Source organism: Megalobrama amblycephala, linkage group LG4, assembly GCF_018812025.1.
Source record: "Megalobrama amblycephala isolate DHTTF-2021 linkage group LG4, ASM1881202v1, whole genome shotgun sequence".
NCBI classification, from domain to species: domain Eukaryota; kingdom Metazoa; phylum Chordata; class Actinopteri; order Cypriniformes; family Xenocyprididae; genus Megalobrama; species Megalobrama amblycephala.
The window spans coordinates 25559392-25581820 of record NC_063047.1 but is presented as its reverse complement, the minus strand read 5'-3'; the positions used below and the strand labels follow the sequence as shown (position 1 = coordinate 25581820).

At 38.6% G+C, this 22429-nt stretch overlaps 1 long non-coding RNA gene across 1 annotated transcript in view; it reads right to left on the bottom strand.

Annotated features, from left to right (window-relative positions):
- Window positions 1-22429, bottom strand: part of LOC125267174 — a 48778-nt gene that overhangs the window by 347 nt on the left and 26002 nt on the right. The window contains exons 2-3 of the long non-coding RNA XR_007184630.1: window positions 2156-2253; window positions 1-356 (exon numbers count right to left, since the gene is read on the bottom strand). The exon at window positions 1-356 is cut by the window's left edge and continues 347 nt beyond it. This is a non-coding gene — a long non-coding RNA (uncharacterized LOC125267174). The remainder of the gene's footprint in view (window positions 357-2155; window positions 2254-22429) is intronic.

Sequence of the window (22429 nt, the reverse complement as noted above, 5' to 3'; positions counted from 1 at the left end):
CGGTCAGTGACCGCTGCTCTTCAGCAGGAGTGTGTGTGTGTGAGAGAGAATAACAGCACGTGTCTGGAGCCGCTGACAGATTCACAGCATCGTAACGACGCGTCCCAAAGCAAAACACCCAACAACCCGAGCGGCCGTTAATCCTGAGGGTCAGTCGCACAAACGGAGCTGAAGAGCAGAAACTCCACAGCAACACAGACATTCATGCGGCTACTTATCATATCAATAAATCAAATCAAACAATAAATCAATAAATACAGCTGAAATATTGATTCTAGTGTGAATGATTTCATTCTGTGAGCAGAAAGTCAGTGTGTCCAGCAGGGGGCAGTGCGTCTCTGTTGAGTCTCTGGATTCTGTGGAAGCCCAGAAAAACAATTATGACATAAAAAGTGAAAATGATTAGATAAAAAGTAAAAGTTTGAAATCGTCATAATTGAGATTTTTCATCTCATAATGACTTTTGTCATAAATCCAACATTTTTGTAATAATTATGACTTTTTAATGTTTATTGACTTTTTAAGTCATAATTGTTACTTATTATTTGATAATTCTGACCTTTTATGTCATAAATATGACATTTAAGTCGGTTTCAATTTTTCATTTCATATTTGTCATAATTTTGACATTTTGCCATAATTTCAACTCTTTATTAATTGACTTTTTCAGTTATAATTTCGATTTAGTATGTCATAATTTAGACTTCTTATGTCATCATTTTGACTTAATATGTGATTTGAAATTTTTGACTTTTTATGCCATAAATGACATTTAAATCAATTTTTTTCATTTCATAATTATGATTTAGAATGTCATAATTTCAACATTTTGTCATGACTTTTTAAGTCAGAATTTCAACGTACTATTGCATAAATATTGATTTCTTAATGCCATAATTATGACTTTTTATTTCATAATTTAGACTTTATGAAAAGTATGTGATAATGTTGACTTTTTGTCAAATGACATTTAAGTCGTTCCATTTTTCATTTCATAATTAAGACTTAGTATGTCATACTTTTAACATTTTATATAAAAATTATGACTTTTTAAGTCCGAATTTTAACTTTTTTAGCCAAAATTCCGACATTTTGTAAATTTTTACTTAGTATGTCATAATTTAGACTTCTTATGGTCATCATTTTGACTTAGTATGTGATTTGAAAATGACTTTTTATGCCATAAATGACATTTAAGTCAATTTTTTCATTTCATAATTATGATTTAGAATGTCATAATTTCAACATTTTGTCATGACTTTTTAAGTCAGAATTTCAACGTACTATTGCATAAATATTGATTTCTTAATGCCATAATTATGACTTTTTATTTCATAATTTAGACTTTATGAAAAGTATGTGATAATGTTGACTTTTTGTCAAATGACATTTAAGTCGTTCCATTATTCATTTCATAATTAAGACTTAGAATGTCATAATTTTAACATTTAATATAAAAATTATGACTTTTTAAGTCAGAATTTTAACTTTTTTAGCCAAAATTCCAACATTTTGTAAATTTTGACTTTGTATGTCATAATTTCAACTTTTTAATTTCATAATCGATTCATAATTTTGACTTACTATTGCATAATTTAGACTTTTTGTCATAATTTTGACTTCTCAATCTCATAATTATGAATTAGTATGTCAAAACTTAGACATTTTTGTCATAATTATGATTTCCCGAAGCATGTCAGAAACGGGCTTCCGTAGCTTGGCTCTTCAGCACTGTGAAGGATTTGAGCAGCAGGTCTCAGTGTTTCCTGTGAAAGACAATGATGATCTGCCGCTTCCAGCGGTTCTGTGTTCCGGTAAAGGCGGCAGCAGGGGTTTCGACGGAGGGAAGTGGAGGGTTTGGTTTTATTTGTGTTTGAATGACTGAGTGGAGCTCAACTCACTGCTGCGCTGATCCTTATGAAAATATTTGTGGCACTTTATCAGGCTAAAAATACTGGCCGCGCTTTTCATGATGTCAACGTCGCTCACAGGAAACACACACATTAACTGTGGTGGATAAGAGCGGCAGTGTTTCATCAGAGAGAGAGTGTGCTGGAGTAAACTGCAGCGGTTTATTTGGGTTTTACTGCAGAATCTCTTCAGTCTGCTGGACACACGCTGAGGAGCTCAAACCAACAAAACCAACACGACTTACACACAGGATCATATGAGTTTAAAGACCGACTCAATCCTGGATTGTGCTGCTCTTCACAACTCTTCCTGATGCTGAAGTCCAATCGACGAGTCCGTAAACTGAAAGAATGACATCACAGAATATTAGAGGAAATCTGAACGAGTTCTTATGAGAGCAGGAGTAATGATGTGAAGAACAATTTATAACAACTTCAATATATGAAGCCTTTCAGAATCTGCCAGAGTATTACCATCATGACATTTAAAGTAGTGAAGACTTATTCATCAAAGAACACAATAACTTCAATCAAAAGTGACAGTAAAGACATTTATAATGTTACAAAAGATTCTATTTCAAATAAATGCTGCTCTTTTGAACTTTCTATTCATCAAAGAAAATAAAATGTATGACGGATTCCACCAAAATCTGAACTGTTTTCAACATTGATAATAATCACAAATGTTTCTTGATCATCAAATCATCATATTAGAATGATTTCTGAAGGATCATGTGACACTGAAGACTGGAGTAATGATGCTGAAAATTCAGCTTTGATCACAGGAATAAATTACACTTTACTATATATTCACATAGAAAACAGCTGATTTACATTATAATAATATTTCACTGTTTTTACTGAATTTTTGATCAAATAAATGCAGTCTTGGTGAGCAGAAGAGACTCAGAAACATTAAAACATCTTAATTATTCCACACTTTTGAGCTGTATTATATATATATATATATATGAATGCATTTACATTTTGGAACAAAATATCAATCAAAACAACGGTCAGGTGTAAATGTACAGAACGTGTCTAAATGCTGTCTTGTTTTACAGTGCAAATATTTAAACATTCTTAAATCAAGATACATTTACTGGAGAAGCAAAATGACTGAAGATATTAAGACTTGAGTAATGAAAAAGTACCAAAAAAGAAAAGGGCATCACACAACTTCAACACGTGTTTCATAATAATAATCTGGCCTCATTTTCTCACTTGGTCCAGAAGCACAACATCAGGAGTGAATGTTTTTTGGAATATCTACAAATCAAATCATCCATCCAATCAAAAATCAATACTCGGACCATTAACCTAGACCTTTCACCTCCTATCTCAGAGCTAATTAATAGACCCTCCTCACAGAAACTACTGTCCAAAACATACAGAATAATATCAAAATCAGATAACACACTATACCATATGCTAAATGGGAAACAGATTTATCCTTTACTCCTGATCCTGATTTCTGGACACAAATCTGTAAAAATATTTACTTCATGACAAATAATCCCAACCTACACTCATACAGTATGAGGTAATTCATAGATCTCACCTAACTGGATGGAAATGGTCTAAAATGGGATTCACTTCAGAAACTTGTTCACATTGCACACAAAATAACCCAGACACATAATAATAATTATTATTATTATTTGCCCTCTTCCTCATCCTCAACCCCCCTCCCCATTTCTTAACAACATTATTATTATTATTATTATAAATGTTATAATTACTATTATTATAATTATTGTTGTCAAAGTTTTTCCTTACTGTTTTATTGTTACACTAGTTATCTGTTATTGTGTCTGTTAGATATTCTACTCTCTGATTTATATTTGATTCATATGTCCGCACCTTAACACCCAGATACACTCACTCACACACACACACACACACACACACACACACACACACACACACACGCATACACGTAGTTATTGTACTAGACTTGTACTTATTGTTGGCTGTTAATATATGTGTTTGTAATGTAGATATTGTCGCATTCTACACTTGCATAATAAAAATAAATAAAAAAAAGAAGAAAAAGTATCAAAATTTAAAAAAAATCTGAATTAACATAATTTTTCTGACCTCATTGGCAGATATTTGTTCTTGTTTTAAGCATAATAATATTTTTTTTTTCAGTAAACAAACTTAATATCTTCAATCATTTTGCTTCTCCAGTAAATGTATCTTGATTTAAGAATCTTTATAAGTTAAACATTCACATGAAACTCACACAGAAACACTGTAAAAAATTATTTTCACGATTTATCACAACATTTTTTCTTTTGTCAAATCAACTTAGATAATTAATGTAGTTCAGATAACATAATATTTTGAGTTTCTGTTGATTAAACCAATCGCTTTCATTGTATTAACTCAAATTTTTAATTTCAATGAACTCAAAATTTTAACCAACCAGGTTAAAACCAGAAAACTTACTTTTTTAAGTTAAACCAACAATTCTCTTCTACAGTGCGGCTGCTGTCGGATCACAATCATCATGATTTGACTGATGTCATTTTATTATGGCTTTGACAAACAAGTGTCTGTTTGGTAATTTGATATACAGTAGAGGCCAAAACACACACACACACACACACACATTAAAGCTAAAGCTCATCAACACGCTGCTTTAATGAGTGTTTTCCATTTCAGAAAATGAAAGCAAACATATGAACATGTGAAGTGGGACTTTACACGCGTGTTTCTGAGCCGAGGATGGAAATCAGGTGAGTTTTCTTTGCTAAGTGTCGCCGTCTATTTTTACATGTCAGAGTTCATGATTGAGTGCAGAGAGAGAGAGAGAGAAACACTTTAATTCAGAACCAAACACACACACACACACACACACACACACACATGATTGGTGGAGAGCTTCTCAATCATCTGATTGGCTATCTGATTAAGTTTTTTATCATTAAAAACTTAAATGAAACCCTGTAAATGTCTGTTTCTGGTTTAATTCTGAGAAACGATTGTGTAAATAACCAGTTTAGACAGGACATGAAGACAGACCAGTTCCTGTCATTGAACATAGCTGAAGATGTACAGATTTACGGAGCAAATCAACGGCACAGAAACATCAGAACCGGATTCACTTCAACAGAACAAAGAGACACAGAGAAAACAAGATGATTTTCTGACCCCATTGGCAGATATTTGTTTTTGTTTTAAACATAAACTCACTTCATTTTGAGCAATTTTTCAATAAATTTTTCAGTCATTTCTCTTCTCCAGTAAATGTATCTTGATTTACAAACCCGATTCCAAAAAAGTTGGGACGCTGTACAAATTGTGAATAAAAAAGGAATGCAATAATTTACAAATCTCATAAGCTTATATTTTATTCACAATAGAATATAAATAACATATCAAATGTTGAAAGTGAGACATTTTGAAATGTCATGCCAAATATTGGCTCATTTTGGATTTCATGAGAGCTACACATTCCAAAAAAGTTGGGACAGGTAGCAATAAGAGGCCGGAAAAGTTAAATGTACATATAAGGAACAGCTGGAGGACCAATTTGCATCTTATTAGGTCAATTGGCAACATGATTGGGTATAAAAAGAGCCTCACAGAGTGGCAGTGTCTCTCAGAAGTCTCTCTCAAGATGGACAGAGGATCACCAATTCCCCCAATGCTGCGGCCAAAAATAGTGGAGCAATATCAGAAAGGAGTTTCTCAGAGAAAAATTGCAAAGAGTTTGAAGTTATCATCATCTACAGTGCATAATATCATCCAAAGATTCAGAGAATCTGGATCAATCTCTGTGCGTAAGGGTCAAGGCCGGAAAACCATACTGGATGCCCGTGATCTTCGGGCCCTTAGACGGCACTGCATCACATACAGGAATGCTCCTGTAATGGAAATCACAACATGGGCTCAGGAATACCTCCAGAAAACATTGTCGGTGAACACAATCCACCGTGCCATTCACCGTTGCCGGCTAAAACTCTATAGGTCAAAAAAGAAGCCATATCTAAACATGATCCAGAAGCACAGGCGTTTTCTCTGGGCCAAGGCTCATTTAAAATGGACTGTGGCAAAGTGGAAAACTGTTCTGTGGTCAGACGAATCAACATTTGAAGTTCTTTTTGGAAAACTGGGACGCCATGTCATCCGGACTAAAGAGGACAAGGACAACCCAAGTTGTTATCAGCGCTCAGTTCAGAAGCCTGCATCTCTGATGGTATGGGGTTGCATGAGTGCGTGTGGCATGGACAGCTTACACATCTGGAAAGGCACCATCAATGCTGAAAGGTATATCCAAGTTCTAGAACAACATATGCTCCCATCCAGACGTCGTCTCTTTCAGGGAAGACCTTGCATTTTCCAACATGACAATGCCAGACCACATACTGCATCAATTACAACATCAGAAGGATCCGGCCTGCAGCCTGCAGTCCAGATCTTTCACCCATAGAAAACATTTGGCGCATCATAAAGAGGAAGATGCGACAAAGAAGACCTAAGACAGTTTTTTGGAATCGGGTTTGTAAGAATGTAAAGATATTTGTGCTGAAAATAAGACAGAAATACTGTCATTCTTGTACATTCATACTGTAGTTTGAACTTTTTATTGGTTGTGACGTTAGTTCTGTGCAATTTCAGGCACAGCTTGATGTTACGGTGTGTGTCTGATATTATTACTGATCATCAGCTCACAAATGGGAAGTTTTTCATCATGTTTTTCTCTCAATTATTGAGCCGCATGCAGCACTCAGACGGGAAACGACAGTAGAAATGTGTGTGTGTGTGTGAGAGAGAGAGAGAGAGAGGTTTCCACTGCAGCCATGATGAATGAGGCTCTGTGTGAGCAGCCTAATGTATGTGTGTGTGTGTGTGTGTGTGTGTGTGTGTGTGTGTGTGTGTGTGTGTGTGTAGATGCAGAAATTTCACGGAGCACTTTTAATATGTCTATAAATCCTGCACTGATGTGTTGTGATGAATCTACAGCGCGCTTTAAAGCGACGTGAGTCTCGCTGTGTTTTGTGTTTGTGAAGTGATTGGTGGCCTGTGTGGTGAAGTCGCCATGTTAGTTATGATTGGCAAAGATGGCAGCGCTGCTTTAACTCACACACACACACACACACACACACACACACACACACACACACACACACACACACACACACACACACACACACACACACACACACACACACTCGTCCTGCCAGCAGCGGTGGGACTTGAGTTCCTGCCCAACTCAAACACATATCAAATAAACATCTCAGAGTAAATATATTAAAAGTGTTCCATTAAATATGAGTGTGATATACAGCGCTTATTAAGAGCTTAATGAACAGAGTTACATTCAAACACACTGTGTTCATTATCGTAAAATCTACCGACATCTCAGGAGGCCCGTTTCAGCCCTGTTTAATGAGGAGGTCAGTAACGAGCGTTTTATGGCCTGTAGCGCCCGGTGAACGGTCAACACATCAGTAATATCACTCTCTATCAAAGCTTCTCCTCACACATCTCTCTCTAATGTGCTGAAGATACCAAGATAACATAAACTTATGCTAGAATGATAGATAGATAGATAGATAGATAGATAGATAGATAGATAGATAGATAGATAGATAGATAGATAGATAGATAGATAGATAGCACCATGTCAGGGTCTGAGCATATGTACGCACTTTTCCTTGTCAGATTACTGCAGGTTTTTGTAAATCTAAGTATTCTTGCAGCTCGCCATTCTAAATTAAAGAATTTGGACGATGACTGGTGATCTTTTATATGTAAATGACATTAATTAGGCATCTTTTACAAGGTGGAGAACTGAAACCATTCAGCTGCACGCAAGTTCAAGATCATTTGCGATCTGAAAGAGAGTCGTGCGTGTGTTTTCTGTGTGATAGTAAGATCAAATTTAGGAACATTTCAACATTTTATAAATGAGGCCCTGTGAGTCAATTCTTTGATTTTGAACTTTGCACGTCCTTGTAGATTACAGATGAAAGCCAATGGTTAGAGGAAAGTAAACTATGACGTCATGACGATGTCACTAAAGCAGGTAAACCGTGACGTCATGATGATGTCGCTGAGGCAGGTAAACCGTGACGTCATGATGATGTTGCTGAGGCAGGTAAACCGTGACGTCATGATGATGTCACTGAGGCAGGTAAACTGTGACGTCACAATGTCGCTGAGTCAGGTAAACTGTGACATCATGATGATGTCACTGAGGCAGGTAAACCGTGACGTCATGATGATGTCACTGAGTCAGGTAAACTATGATGTCATGATGATGTCACTGAGTCAGGTAAACTATGACGTCATGATGATGTCGCTGAAGCAGGTAAACTATGACGTCATGATGATGTCACTGAGGCAGGTAAACCGTGACGTCATGATGATGTCACTGAGGCAGGTAAACCGTGACGTCATGATGATGTCACTGAGGCAGGTAAACTATGATGTCATGATGATGTCGCTGAGGCAGGTAAACTATGATGTCATGATGATGTCGCTGAAGCAGGTAAACCGTGACGTCATGATGATGTCGCTGAGGCAGGTAAACTATGACGTCATGATGATGTCGCTGAAGCAGGTAAACCGTGACGTCATGATGATGTCACTGAGTCAGGTAAACTATGACGTCATGATGATGTCGCTGAGGCAGGTAAACCGTGACGTCATGATGATGTCGCTGAAGCAGGTAAACCGTGACGTCATGATGATGTCGCTGAGGCAGGTAAACCGTGACGTCATGATGATGTCACTGAGGCAGGTAAACTATGATGTCATGATGATGTCACTGAGGCAGGTAAACTATGATGTCATGATGATGTCGCTGAAGCAGGTAAACTATGACGTCATGATGATGTCGCTGAAGCAGGTAAACTATGACGTCATGATGATGTCACTGAGGCAGGTAAACTGTGACGTCACAATGTCGCTGAGTCAGGTAAACTATGACGTCATGATGATGTCACTGAGGCAGGTAAACTATGACGTCATGATGATGTCACTGAGTCAGGTAAACTATGACGTCATGATGATGTCACTGAGTCAGGTAAACTATGACGTCATGATGATGTCACTGAGGCAGGTAAACTATGACGTCATGATGATGTCGCTGAAGCAGGTAAACTGTGACATCACAATGTCACTGAGTCAGGTAAACTATGACGTCATGATGATGTCACTGAGGCAGGTAAACTATGACGTCATGATGATGTCACTGAGGCAGGTAAACTATGACGTCATGATGATGTCGCTGAAGCAGGTAAACTATGACGTCATGATGATGTCACTGAAGCAGGTAAACCGTGACGTCATGATGATGTCGCTGAAGCAGGTAAACTGTGACATCACAATGTCACTGAGTCAGGTAAACTATGACGTCATGATGATGTCACTGAGGCAGGTAAACTATGACGTCATGATGATGTCACTGAAGCAGGTAAACTGTGACGTCACAATGTCACTGAGTCAGGTAAACTATGACGTCATGATGATGTCACTGAGGCAGGTAAACCGTGACGTCATGATGATGTCGCTGAAGCAGGTAAACTGTGACATCATGATGATGTCGCTGAAGCAGGTAAACTATGACGTCATGATGATGTCACTGAGGCAGGTAAACTGTGACGTCACAATGTCGCTGAGTCAGGTAAACTATGACGTCATGATGATGTCGCTGAGGCAGGTAAACTATGACGTCATGATGATGTCGCTGAAGCAGGTAAACTGTGACATCATGATGATGTCACTGAGGCAGGTAAACTGTGACGTCACAATGTCGCTGAGTCAGGTAAACTATGACGTCATGATGATGTCACTGAGGCAGGTAAACCGTGACGTCATGATGATGTCGCTGAGGCAGGTAAACCGTGACGTCATGATGATGTCGCTGAGGCAGGTAAACCATGACGTCATGATGATGTCACTGAAGCAGGTAAACTATGACGTCATGATGATGTCACTGAAGCAGGTAAACCATGATGTCATGATGATGTCGATGAGGCAGGTGAAGGAGGAGAGACAGATGAATTTTACATTCTCCTCAGTTCCACATGTGAGCAAGGGAATGTGTGTGTGTTTCTCTTCATTTGTCACACCATGGTGGTCTTGGCAACCTGCAGTGTGACCTTTGACCTTGTCAATGTGTGTGGAGCTCTGCCACTGAGAGCTAAATAAGCCGTACTGCCGCTATCAGCCTCATAGTGAGACGCTCACATATGGTAAAAGAATCACAGCGAGAGATGTGTGTGTGTGTGTGTGTGTGTGTGTGTGTCCAGTGGGTCACAGACGGACGAGAGAGAGAGAGTTCTTTCTCCATCTGGAACTTCATACACAGTCAGATGAGTCCGAATAATAAAATAAAATAAAATAAAATAAAATAAAATAAAATAAAATAAAATAAAATGCATGGGTTGTACTGGTGCTAATCTATGATTATTTAAATAACTGTAATAATCACTAAGAATAATTAGACTTACAAACAAGCTCAGGTGAGTCCAAACACACAAAGCACACACATGCATATATATATTATATAAAAAAATATGAAAAAATGTATATGATTTAAATTTACACAATGCATTAGTCGTATTATCAGTACTGGCTTTAATGTAGGATTAATTAAATCATTTTAACAATGAGAATTACAAACAAACTAAAATCCATACATCTGGATGTGTCACTGTAACAAGGCGGTGCTTAACTCTCATGAATAATAATTATACTGTCCTAATGGCTTTCTTTAAGCAACATACAGTAAAGAGAGGGAGTGTAATGAGGCTCATATGAGGTTAATGAGTGTGTGTGATCTTCCACTCAAACTGCATCAGCTCAGTGTGTATTTGTACCTTCTTTAAGTCATGATTTATAATGTTTGCTCACTGTGTAAGTCTCCGCTGCGGCTCTGAGGGCTTTTGACGCATCAGTGGAGTGTGTGTGTGTGTGTGTGTGTGTGTGTGTGTGTGTGTGTGTGTGGTTTGAGGATCAGGCCAGTACAGCAAGATGGAAAGTTGAGAGCGAGTGACACACACAAACACACACACACACTCTCTCTCTCTCTCTGGCGGTGGGCTCCTCACAGTTATTCCAGCTTATTTGTTCAAGTGCTGAGGAAATATTAAATATCACACACTCACTAGAGACGGGCCAGTAATTATCCACAGATGGAGAGCAGGAGGGCAGCGTGTGTGAGAGGTGACAACAGATAGACGTCTGGATGGAGACGCTCACGTTACAAACACTGAAGCTTCAGTATACGCTTATTATGATGATGTGATTATCACTTGAGATGCTTCACTGCTGATTAAAACAGTCAGTGTGGCAGAGAAACACAGAGACGGAGACCTGAACTGAATCACAGCCGCTGGCATCTAAAGCTGTTGTGTGTGGAAGCACATTTACACCAGATAAGAAAACAAAAGCATGCTTTGGTAAATATTATTTATAACAAAAATGTCGTAATTATGGCACGAGTCATAATTATGACAAATTTGGAATTGTCAAAAAGGTATTATCAGATAAAAAAAATAATAATTATGACATAAAAAGTTGAAATTATGACCTTTTAATCTTGACTTTTTATGTTAGAATTTCGACAATTATTTTTTATAATTTCAATAATTATGATTTTTTTTAGGTCATAATTTCTAATTTTCATCATAAATATACCTTAGTATGCCATAATTATGATACAAAAGCATGATTTTTTTTCTTATGTGGCAGAAATGAGCTTCTATAAGTGTGTATTAAAAAAGGATATGCAAATAAATTGTAAATGTAATAAACACATAAGTATGCAAATAAACAGGTAATTTTACTTTTACTTTCACGGACACTAATTACATTAATGCATAATGATTATTGTTGGGCTTTCACTGCAAAACAACAAAAATTCTGCAAACACCACTGCAACTTTACGGAATATCCGCAGCAAAACCTTTTTGGGATGCAAAAAACATGGGATTGATTTTATGATGTAATTAATTAGTCATTACAATACATTGTCCCATCTCTGTCCGTACGAAAGCAAGAGTAGAACACACAAACACGTGCACACACACACACATACAAATTCACTCACAAACACACACACACACACACACACACTCTGTCCCTTGTGTGTGATCACACATATTACCCACTTAAAGGAAACCAGATCCCACTGCAAACATCCAACAAACTCCTACTGACACACACACACACTACAAATAATGTCTCACGGGTGATCCTGACATCTGTGATCACCTTTTCATACCTTCTGCAGCAACACGATGATCTGGATGAGTGTGTGTTTGTGTGTGTGTAACATCAGTGTTTGTGATGAAGACACGATGCCACAACACACTAAAACTCATGGAAGCTTATTTCCACCATGAAACAAAAAAATAAAAAAGGTAATTGAGACTGTTTACTTTATTTCTCACAATTGTGAGTTTAGATATATACTCAGAAAAATTTTGAAATATAAACTAGATCGCAAGAAATTGAGAGTTACAAAGCCTGAATTGCGTGATATAAACTTGCAATTCTGAGAAAAAAGTCAGTATTGTGAGGGAAAAAAAGTCACAATTACCTTTAGTTTTTTTATTCCATGGCGGAAACAAACTAGTTCAGCTGAATTAATTGCAAAAATAAAACTGTCGTGAAGATAAAACACTGAGCGCAATCCCTCATCATGTGTTCAGTGTGTTTGATAGGAACATTTTTCATAACTGAATCTGTAACAGTAGCTCAGATGCAAGACGAGAGTGAGTTTCATTGCATATTAACACGTCAGCCGTAACTCTTGAGTGTGTGACTGCAGACTTTCACTGCTTCTATTGAGCCGCGTGTGTGTGTGTGTGTGTGTGTGTGTGTGTGTGTGTTGCTTTGATAGCTGGTGAGTATCAGCGCTGTTAAACGCTCCTCCCGCTGAGCTGCTGACACCACCCGCAGCAAAGCATGCTGGGTGGGCCGGTGACATACTCGAGGTCACGACCCTACAGAGCACTTCACAGCCCATCTCATCTTAACAACACACGCCTCAGTCTGTCTCGCTCTCTGCTGATCCAGTGTCTTGTTTCTTTGCTCTGCGGATCTGGACGGGTTTGTCAAACAGCGATGTTAAATAATCAGCCATGAAGTGAACATAGTCCTGCTTATTTTTGTGTCATTTGAAAGTAATGTAAAGAATGAATGTAATTTGCTTCAATTGTGAACTGAGTCTTGGTAAGGAAATAAGTAAGTTCAAATATTACTATTTATTATTAGCTAACAAGGGCATACCAGTCACTCACATTCAAAGAAATATTTCCATACTTTAACTTTTAAAAGGTTTAATTCCCATTGTATGTATTAAAGTCAATACTTTTTATAATACGCACAGATATATATATATATATATATATATATATATATATATATATATATATATATAAATATTTAATTTAAAGGTGCCCTAGAATTAAATTTTGAATTTACCTCGGCATAGTTGTATAACAAGAGTTCAGTACATGGAAATGACATACACTGAGTTTCAAACACCATTGTTTCCTCCTTCTTATATAAATCTCATTTGTTTAAAAGACCTCCGAAGAACAGACGAATCTCAACATAACACCGACTGTTACGTAACAGTCGGGATCATTAATATGTACGCCCCCAATATTTGCATATGCCAGCCCATGATCAAGGCATTAGACAAGGGCAGCCAGTATTAACGTCTGGATCTGTGCACAGCTGAATCATCAGACTAGGTAAGCAAGCAAGAACAACAGTGAAAAATGGCAGATGGAGCGATAATAACTGACATGATTCATGATATCATGATATTTTTAGTGATATTTGTGAATTGTCTTTCTAAATGTTTCGTTAGCATGTTGCTAATGTACTGTTAAATGTGGTTAAAGTTACCATCGTTTCTTACTGTATTCACGGAGACAAGAGCCGTCGCTATTTTCATTTTTAAACACTTGCAGTCTGTATAATTCATAAACACAACTTCATTCTTTATAAATCTCTCCAACAGTGTGTAATGTTAGCTTTAGCCACGGAGCACAGCCTCAAATTCATTCAGAATCAGAAGTAAACATCCAAATAAATACAATACTCACATGATCCGACGCATGCATGATGAACATCTTGTAAAGATCCATTTTGAGGGTTATATTAGCTGTGTGAACTGTGTTTATGCTGTTCAAGGCAAGTGAGAGCTCGGGGGGCGGGGAGCACGAGAATTAAAGGGGCGCAACCTATATATCGGTGCATAGTTAATGATGCCCCAAAATAGGCAGTTAAAAAAATTTATTAAAAAAATCTATGGGGTATTTTGAGCTGAAACTTCACAGACACATTCAGGGGACACCTTAGACTTATATTACATCTTTTAAAAAGAAGTTCTAGGGCACCTTTAAACTTTTATTTAATATATCCTGCTTTTTTGTTGCCTTACATAATTGTATCTGCATAGGTTATTTTGTACATATATTTAAAAAAATAAAATAATATATATATATAATTTCACCTTGGGGGTCTACCCCATGCCGGTCCCAAACCCAGATGAAGGAGGAGGGCCAGCAACCCCATGCCGTAAAAAACCCCAGCCAATTTGGAAATGACAAAAAGTGACGTGCTTTTGATGGCGGAGATGACTGCTGACGTGTCCGACCCCCGATGCATGCCAAGTTCCTTAACACCAAATCATTCGACTCGCTACCTGGATTGGTCGGTTGTTATACCAAAAAGGCAAATTGGCGCAACTTCTCTGAGAATTCGATCACCTAGACATCCTCGGCATCAGTGAGGCCTGTTGGACGTCCAGTGGGAAGTCAACAAGTAACAACAACGCCTTATTTGTTCAAGTCTATGCGCCAATGGAAGATGCCTCCGACGCGGACAAGGACTCTTTTTACAATGACTTGCTACTCGAGCTCAACTGCATCCAACGTCCATGACCTTGTCGTCGTTGTGGGTGATCTCATCGGCCAGATCAGGTTTGCCGACTGAAACCAATGGCAACAGTTTTGGCTTTTTGTGCTGCAAAAGGACTCGTGGCGCCCGTGGGGTGTGCAATGAGATCGGCTGTATCTGCGTCTCTAAGTGTTGGTGCTCGTCTGTCCTTGACGTGCAAAGTTATCGAGGTGTCAATGTTTGCAATATTTCCTGCTCATCGCAACCTATCGACTTCAACTACAGAGCTTCCCAGCCCGTGGCCAGCGACTGAAGCCTTTCGACATAGTGCGACTTCGAGATCCAGTCGTATTGAAGCAGTTCTGAGATGCCCTGGTAACTGTGGCAGAGGTAGCCATCGGCCTTCGACGGGGCACCTTCAGAGAATGCTGGATCCAAACTCGATCATGGGCGTTGATTGATGAACGGCGTCATGCAAAGCAAGTCCGGGATCAAGCACATGTAGACACGGAACGGCAAGCTGCGGAGACGAAGTATAAGGACTTGGATCGACAAGTAAGGCAAAGTTGCAGACGTGACAAATGCGAGTGGGGTGATCAGAAAGGGAACGAAGCACAAGAAGCCACAAATCGAAACGATATGCGCATGCTGTGATATTCAGATCATCTGAGAGCTTACTGGCTTCCCAACTGAAAGTGGTTCACTGATCAAAGATAGGGACGGCAGGGTCCTTCTCGCCCAAGAAGAGCGTGAGCATCAGTGGGTCGAGCAGTTCAAGGTCAAGGTTAAGTCCTAAACCAGCCAGCATTGACCACAGCATTTGATCCGGCCTTCTTGTCCCTGCACACGATCTGCCAGTCAACCTCGATATGATCACAGTGGCGGAAACTAAAAATGCGATCCGGACACTCAAGAATGGATGAGATTCTGCCTGAACTCCTCAAATCTGGTGACCACTGCCTTGTTGATGCCTTGACGGACCTGCTCAATGCTTGGGGATGGTCTCAGCTGTCCCTGAGGAATGGAAACGAGGTATGATCGCCACACTCCCAAAAAAGGCGATCTCTCCAAGTGTATTGCCCTCTTATCGGTACCTGGGCAAGTACTCACCATTGTCCTCCTAAACCTCCTCCAACAAGCCGTCGATGCCTGCCTTCGAGAGCAACAAGCGGGCTTCTGAAGTTGGCGATACTGTATCGAGCAGATCTTCGTTCTGTGAAAAGTGATTGAACAATTGCTAGAATATCAACAACGGATCTCACTGAACTTTATCAATTTTGTCAAGGTGCAACGAGAAATGCTATGGAAGAAACGCTTACAGGATCCCATCTTGATTCATTGACATCTTTCGCAACCTGTACCAAGGCTCTTGCTGCTGTGTACGGATGGAAAAAGGAGTACCGGATTTCTTTACGATCGAAACTGGCGTACACCAAGGTTGAGTGCTCTCGCGGATGCTATTCCTCTTTGTCATCGACCGCCTACACATCGCCGTACCCTGGACAAGTGGCAACTCCTCCTTGCAGAGCCTCAACTTTGATCACCCTATGAGATCTCACTATGGTCCTAGAAAATCAAGCGGCCAGCACCGGACTCAGAAGACCAAACAGGTGGAGGAAGTGACAAACTTCGCTTATCTTGGCAGCGACATCTCCCCGGACGGGGACGCAGAGCGAGATGTTGCCTGCTGCATCAGCAAGGAGTCTGCTGCGTTACAACAACTTCGTCCAATCAGGAAATCACCCTCCTTCTCCCCGCAGAGTAAACTTCGGCTCCTGGCCATGATTGTACTGCCCACGGTGACCTATGCATGCAAAACCTGGAAGATGACCGAAGCCATCACTCAAAAGTTGGACGTTTTCCATCTCCGATGTCTTCGAATCGTCCTCAGGATCACTTACCATGACCATATCATGAATGTGGAAGTATACCGCCCCTCTCTGCGACCGTCACCGAATGCCATTTTCGTTTTGCCAGACACGTTTTACGCCTTCCCGACCACCGGCTACCCAAGACAATGTTACTCTGGCGGCCTGCACAAGGCAAACGAAAACAAGGACGACCGAAAATCACCTGGTGAAGGACTTTTGTGGATGACCTGAGAGCAGTCAACATTTCATGGAACGAGGCTGAAGTTGCCGCTGCGGATCAAAGACGACGGAGAACGCTTGTCACCCTATGTGCCGAATGCCGCTGGCAGAATTAGGGTTAAGGCAAGTAATATGTGTATATGTATATATGTGTGTCTGAGTGTGTGTGTTTGACTGTGAGTGCCAGCTCGACTCTTAAAGCTGTATTTAACGGAGCGCCTGCAGTTGCATGCTGCTTGAATGAGCTCTTTATTAGTCAAAATAGATTATGTTAAATAAATTACAGAGCACTTTGGTAGAGTAAACAGGGCGAGAGTTTGTGTGGAACAGACGAACACACCACTCGACAAACTCCAGAGACACGCTGGAGCACATGACCACTTCACATGAGACGAGATGAGAAACACATGACGTCAGACTGGGGCTCACAGGAACAAACACAGATATTAGACTATATGGAGTCTCCTGTTCTAACTAGAGTCTAAACTAGAGTTTCACAAGAATCTCAGAAACGTCTCAAAATGTGCCGAGATCCTGCAATCAACAATCAGAGATAAAATATAAATAAATGTATTAATATTTTGAATTATTTTTTATTTGTGCTTTGTTTTCAGTTTAATTTTACTTAAATTCTTTGTAATTTTTTTTTTGTCTCACACACACACACACACACACACACACACATATATATATATATATATATATATATACAGTACAGTCCAAAAGTTTGGAACCACTAAGATTTTTAATGTTTTTAAAAGAAGTTTCGTCTGCTCACCAAGGCTACATTTATTTAATTAAAAATACAGTAAAAAACAGTAATATTGTGAAATATTATTACAATTTAAAATAACTGTTTTCTTTTTGAATATATTTCACAAAGTAATTTATTCCTGTGATCAAAGCTGAATTTTCAGCATCATTACTCCAGTCTTCAGTGTCACATGATCCTTCAGAAATCATTCTAATATGCTGATCTGCTGCTCAAGAAACATTTAATGTGTACAATTGTACAAAATATTTGTGTACAATATTTTTTTTTCAGGATTATTTGATGAATAGAAAGTTCAAAAGAACAGTGTTTATCTGAAATCTAATCTTTTGTAACATTATAAATGTCTTTACTGCCACTTTTGATTGATTTAATGCATCCTTGCTGAATAAAAGTATTAATTTCTTTAATTTCTTTTAAAAAAAATAAAAATAAAAATTCTTACTGACCCCAAACTTTTGAACGGTAGTGTATAATGCTACAGAAGATTTGTATTTCAGATAAATGCTGTTCTTTTGAACTTTCTATTCATCAAGGAATCCTGGAAAAAAAAAGTACACAACTGTTTTCAACATTGAAAATAATCATAAATGTTTCTTGAGCAGCAAATCAGCATATTAGAATGATTTCTGAAGGATCATGTGACACTGAAGACTGGAGTAATGATGCTGAAAATTCAGCTTTGATCACAGGAATAAATTACTTTGTCAAATATATTCAAATAGAAAACAGTTATTTTAAATTGTAATAATATTTCACAATATTACTGTTTTTTACTGTATTTTTAATTAAATAAATGTAGCCTTGGTGAGCAGACGAAACTTCTTTTAAAAACATTAAAAATCTTAGTGGTTCCAAACTTTTGGACTGTACTGTATATATATATAACTACATAAATATCTTATTGAGATTTTTTTGTTTTTATTAATATTTTGAATTATTTATAGTTTAATACTTCCCATTTCAGTTACTTAAAGTTTTATACATACATATATGGAACGAATTATAAATACATATTATATTATGTACATTATATGTAGAGAATAGAGCAGAGCGGTCGTTGCAGTGGTTTGGTGAGCTGCAGTGGGCTGTAATGACGGGGGTAGATGTGATGCAGGGCTCGTCTCCTGCCGTTCGGGTATTTTTATTTTTAAACATGTGGTCAACATTCCACTGGTTCCATTTCCCGGAACCTTTATTAGAGCTGGACTCACATTGGCTCAGGACGTCTGTGTGTGTGTGTGTGTGTGTGTGTGTCTATGGGTAATAATACACACCATACGTTTGACTGCACATTCTGCATTAAAGCAGCACTGCATACTCTGATCGCGTGTGTCGTCCGGCTCTATCAGTCGCTTCTGCTCTGGATTGTGTTTTGCAGAAGGGTTAATTCAGATGCTATTAGCGCTGCTGAATGAATCAGTGTGTGTGTGTGCGAGCGCATGTGTGTATGTGTGTGTGTGAAAGAGTGTGTGCAGTGACAGACTACTCTCAGTTCTCATGCTGGCAAATGAAATGAACCATAATGATCCTAAGAACACACACACACACACACACACACACACACACACACACACACACACACACACACACACACACACACAGGGAACGGCTTTCACTAATATGCTGAACTCTGACAAGAACATTTAACACATGAAAGTCTTATTAACACACTGCAAAAACTAATTTCTAATAAAAGTATTTTTGCCTATATTTTTTTTTTTTTCAGTAAAATATTTAAACATTCTTTCATTTACATGAGATGCAAAATGACTTCAGATAAAGAAGTTGACAGAAAAATTTGTGCTTAAAACAAGAACAAATATCTGTCGATGGGGTCCGAAAAATAATCTTGTTTTCTCTTGGACTCAAGTTTATTTTTCTGACTCCATTGGCAGATATTAGTTCTTGTTTTAAGCACAAACTCACTTCATTCTAATACATTTTTCATAAAACAAGATTTAATATCTTCAGTTATTTTGTTTCTCCAGTAAATGTATCTTGATTTAAGAATGTTTAGATATTTGTGCTGGAATCTTTATTTCATACAAACACTACAAGTTTGTATAAAGGGAAAAATTTATATTTGTTAAAATTTAAAAAGTTCAACTTTAATAAATGAAACTGAAATCATTCAATTGGTCTAAATTATTTCCATGTCAAATTCTTTTTTTTTTTTCCATCTAATGTTTCTCCTGGGAAACCCTCAGAGGGTGTCGATGACATCATCATGCAGTCTGAGCGCGTGCAGCCGAAGCTCCTCCCACTGTGCGGCACGTTTGACGTTTCTGTGATTAAACACAGGTTTGTCCGAGAGAAACAAACACGTTTAGAAAGAGAAACAAAGACGCACTCTGACTCACACTTTCTATGTGTGTGTGTGTGTGTGTCTCAGGGGCCCCTGTGAAACACACACACACACACAGGGATCTGTTTGACTGCAGTGTGTCGCGCTGATGTTTATTTGTGGAATATTTTCTGACACTTACTTACACCATTACCGTCCTACTGCAAGACCCTTCAGACACACAAAGAAAACACACACACACACACACACACACACACACAATAGGGATGTGCAAAACAACCTTCGATCTATCTGTCTTAGAGACTGTACGGCCTTAAAACTTTGAGTTTTTAAAAGTGCTTCAAACTTTCTGGCTAGGCTTTCTCAAGCCAACATAAAGTTTGTTTTGAGGAACTGGTTCTGCTCACAGTATCTCGGTCCGTCGGGCAGCAAACAGCCGCTCTGCAGATGTTCAGACCCCTGAATGCGCATCTGAAAATCCCGCTATTAACCCCTTCAACCCTCGCCCCGCTCCGGCAGCGTCCGTCAAGGATACACGTGTGAACAGCGGCCTTGTACACGTGACGTGTGTGTGTGTGTGTGTGTGCACGTGCACCAGGTGTTTCTTAATAAATGCCGTGTTTACATCCAGCTCATTTATGTGATCGTGTTTAACAAGCTGCCGCCAAACGCTGAACAAAGAGAGGTCATGACCTCTGACCTCTACATCTAACACAGCGTCTGTCATCTCTTCAGGTTTACACCATCGTTCACTGCAGAACGTTCTCTCTCCACAGGGTTGTGTTGCAAAACGATTTCACACCCACATACGGTTAAAACATGAACATTATCTACATTAGAAAGCAGAGATCAGAAACCGTGTGCGTTTAATGGACTGAACACCGTGATTAGCTGGTTTGGGTTAGAGATGAACTCTGTTCATTCAGGACTGAAGATGAAGAGGACTGATGAACACTGGTGTGTGTTTACAGCTGAACATCAGCAGAGGGAGTTACACCACTGTGAGTCTAACAATGACACGTGCACATCCATCCATCCATCTATCTATCTATCTATCTATCTATCTATCTATCTATCTATCTATCTATCATCTGTCTGAATATGAATTTGACAAGTTGTGCCTCAACGGCTGGGAGCATCAGACCAAAAGCAATTATGATTTAATGTTTTACAACTTTCGATCAGTAGGTGGCACTGTGACCAAACTGATGTGGTGTTGTAAGAGTAAGGTGACAATGACACTTGCAAAGTTTGGTGTCAATATATCAGAGATTCAGCCTCAGAGTCATTTTGGCATCATGCCTCAAATTTGTTGCCGTTTCAGTTTCATCTATTGACATGAAATCCATAATTTTTTGTCGGCACAGTTTGACGATGATCTGACTCGAATTTGGTAAAAGTCGGACAAGCGGTCTAGGAGGAGTTAAAAAAAGCAGGTATTTAAAGAAAACCAATATGGCGGACAGGAAGTCCGGACGACTGTGGCAAAATTTGGTATCTATGTTACATCTCATTACATTAGGCTAATTTAATCAAAAGTTATTAACATTTTTGGAAATTTCATTAGAAATTTTGCCCACAAGGTGGCACTGTTCCGAAACTTTTTGAGTACTGTCAGGGTAAGGTGCTGAAGAAACATACCGAGTTTGTAACGATACGCCAATGCATTCTTAAAATATAGCATTTTACGACAAAATTAAAAAAGGCCAACACCCAAAATGCACGATATGGTAAAATTGGGTATCGTTCGACTCGGCACCGAATCTTTTGTGATTTTTGGCCAAAGCGTTCAGAAGTTATAAGCAAAAATAACTATTTTCATATCTCCTGACCACTAGGTGGCACTGTGCTGAAACTTTGCAGGTAGCCTCAGGTCATGGTTGTCATAACGCACAGCAAGTTTGGTCAGAATATGCTAAAGCGTTGAGGAGATATAGCCTCATGTTCATTTTGGCGGGCACCTCGTTGAATTCGTTCACTCGTTATTGGAGAACGGTTTGATGAATTGACCTGAATTCCAGAACTGTTTGTCGACATGGTCTGAAGATCATCTGGTTCAATTTCCATGAAAATTGGAGCAATGGCCTAGGAGGAGTTTGAAAAAGTATGTTTTTCAGAAAATGTAATTAATGACAAGGAATTAGAGGAAAAAAGAATTTTGTTTCTAGCTCTTACAGTTTAAAAGTTATTTGCATAAACTTGAGTGCAAATTTGGACAGATGGTGGCGCTAGAGGGATTGAGTTTGCTATGGTGACAGTTCAGACTGTCCTCTAACTGTGTGCCAAAATTCAACTTTGCCGCAAGCGGTTCTATGGGCTGCCATTGACTTCCAGTGCGGAAGAAGAAGAAGAAACAGACAAATAATAATAAGAACACCAATGATTACAATAGATGCCTAAAAACTAAAAATAAGATGGAAATTCAGTGATGAACAGCAATAAATTAAATATTTAAAAAAAAAAGACCTGA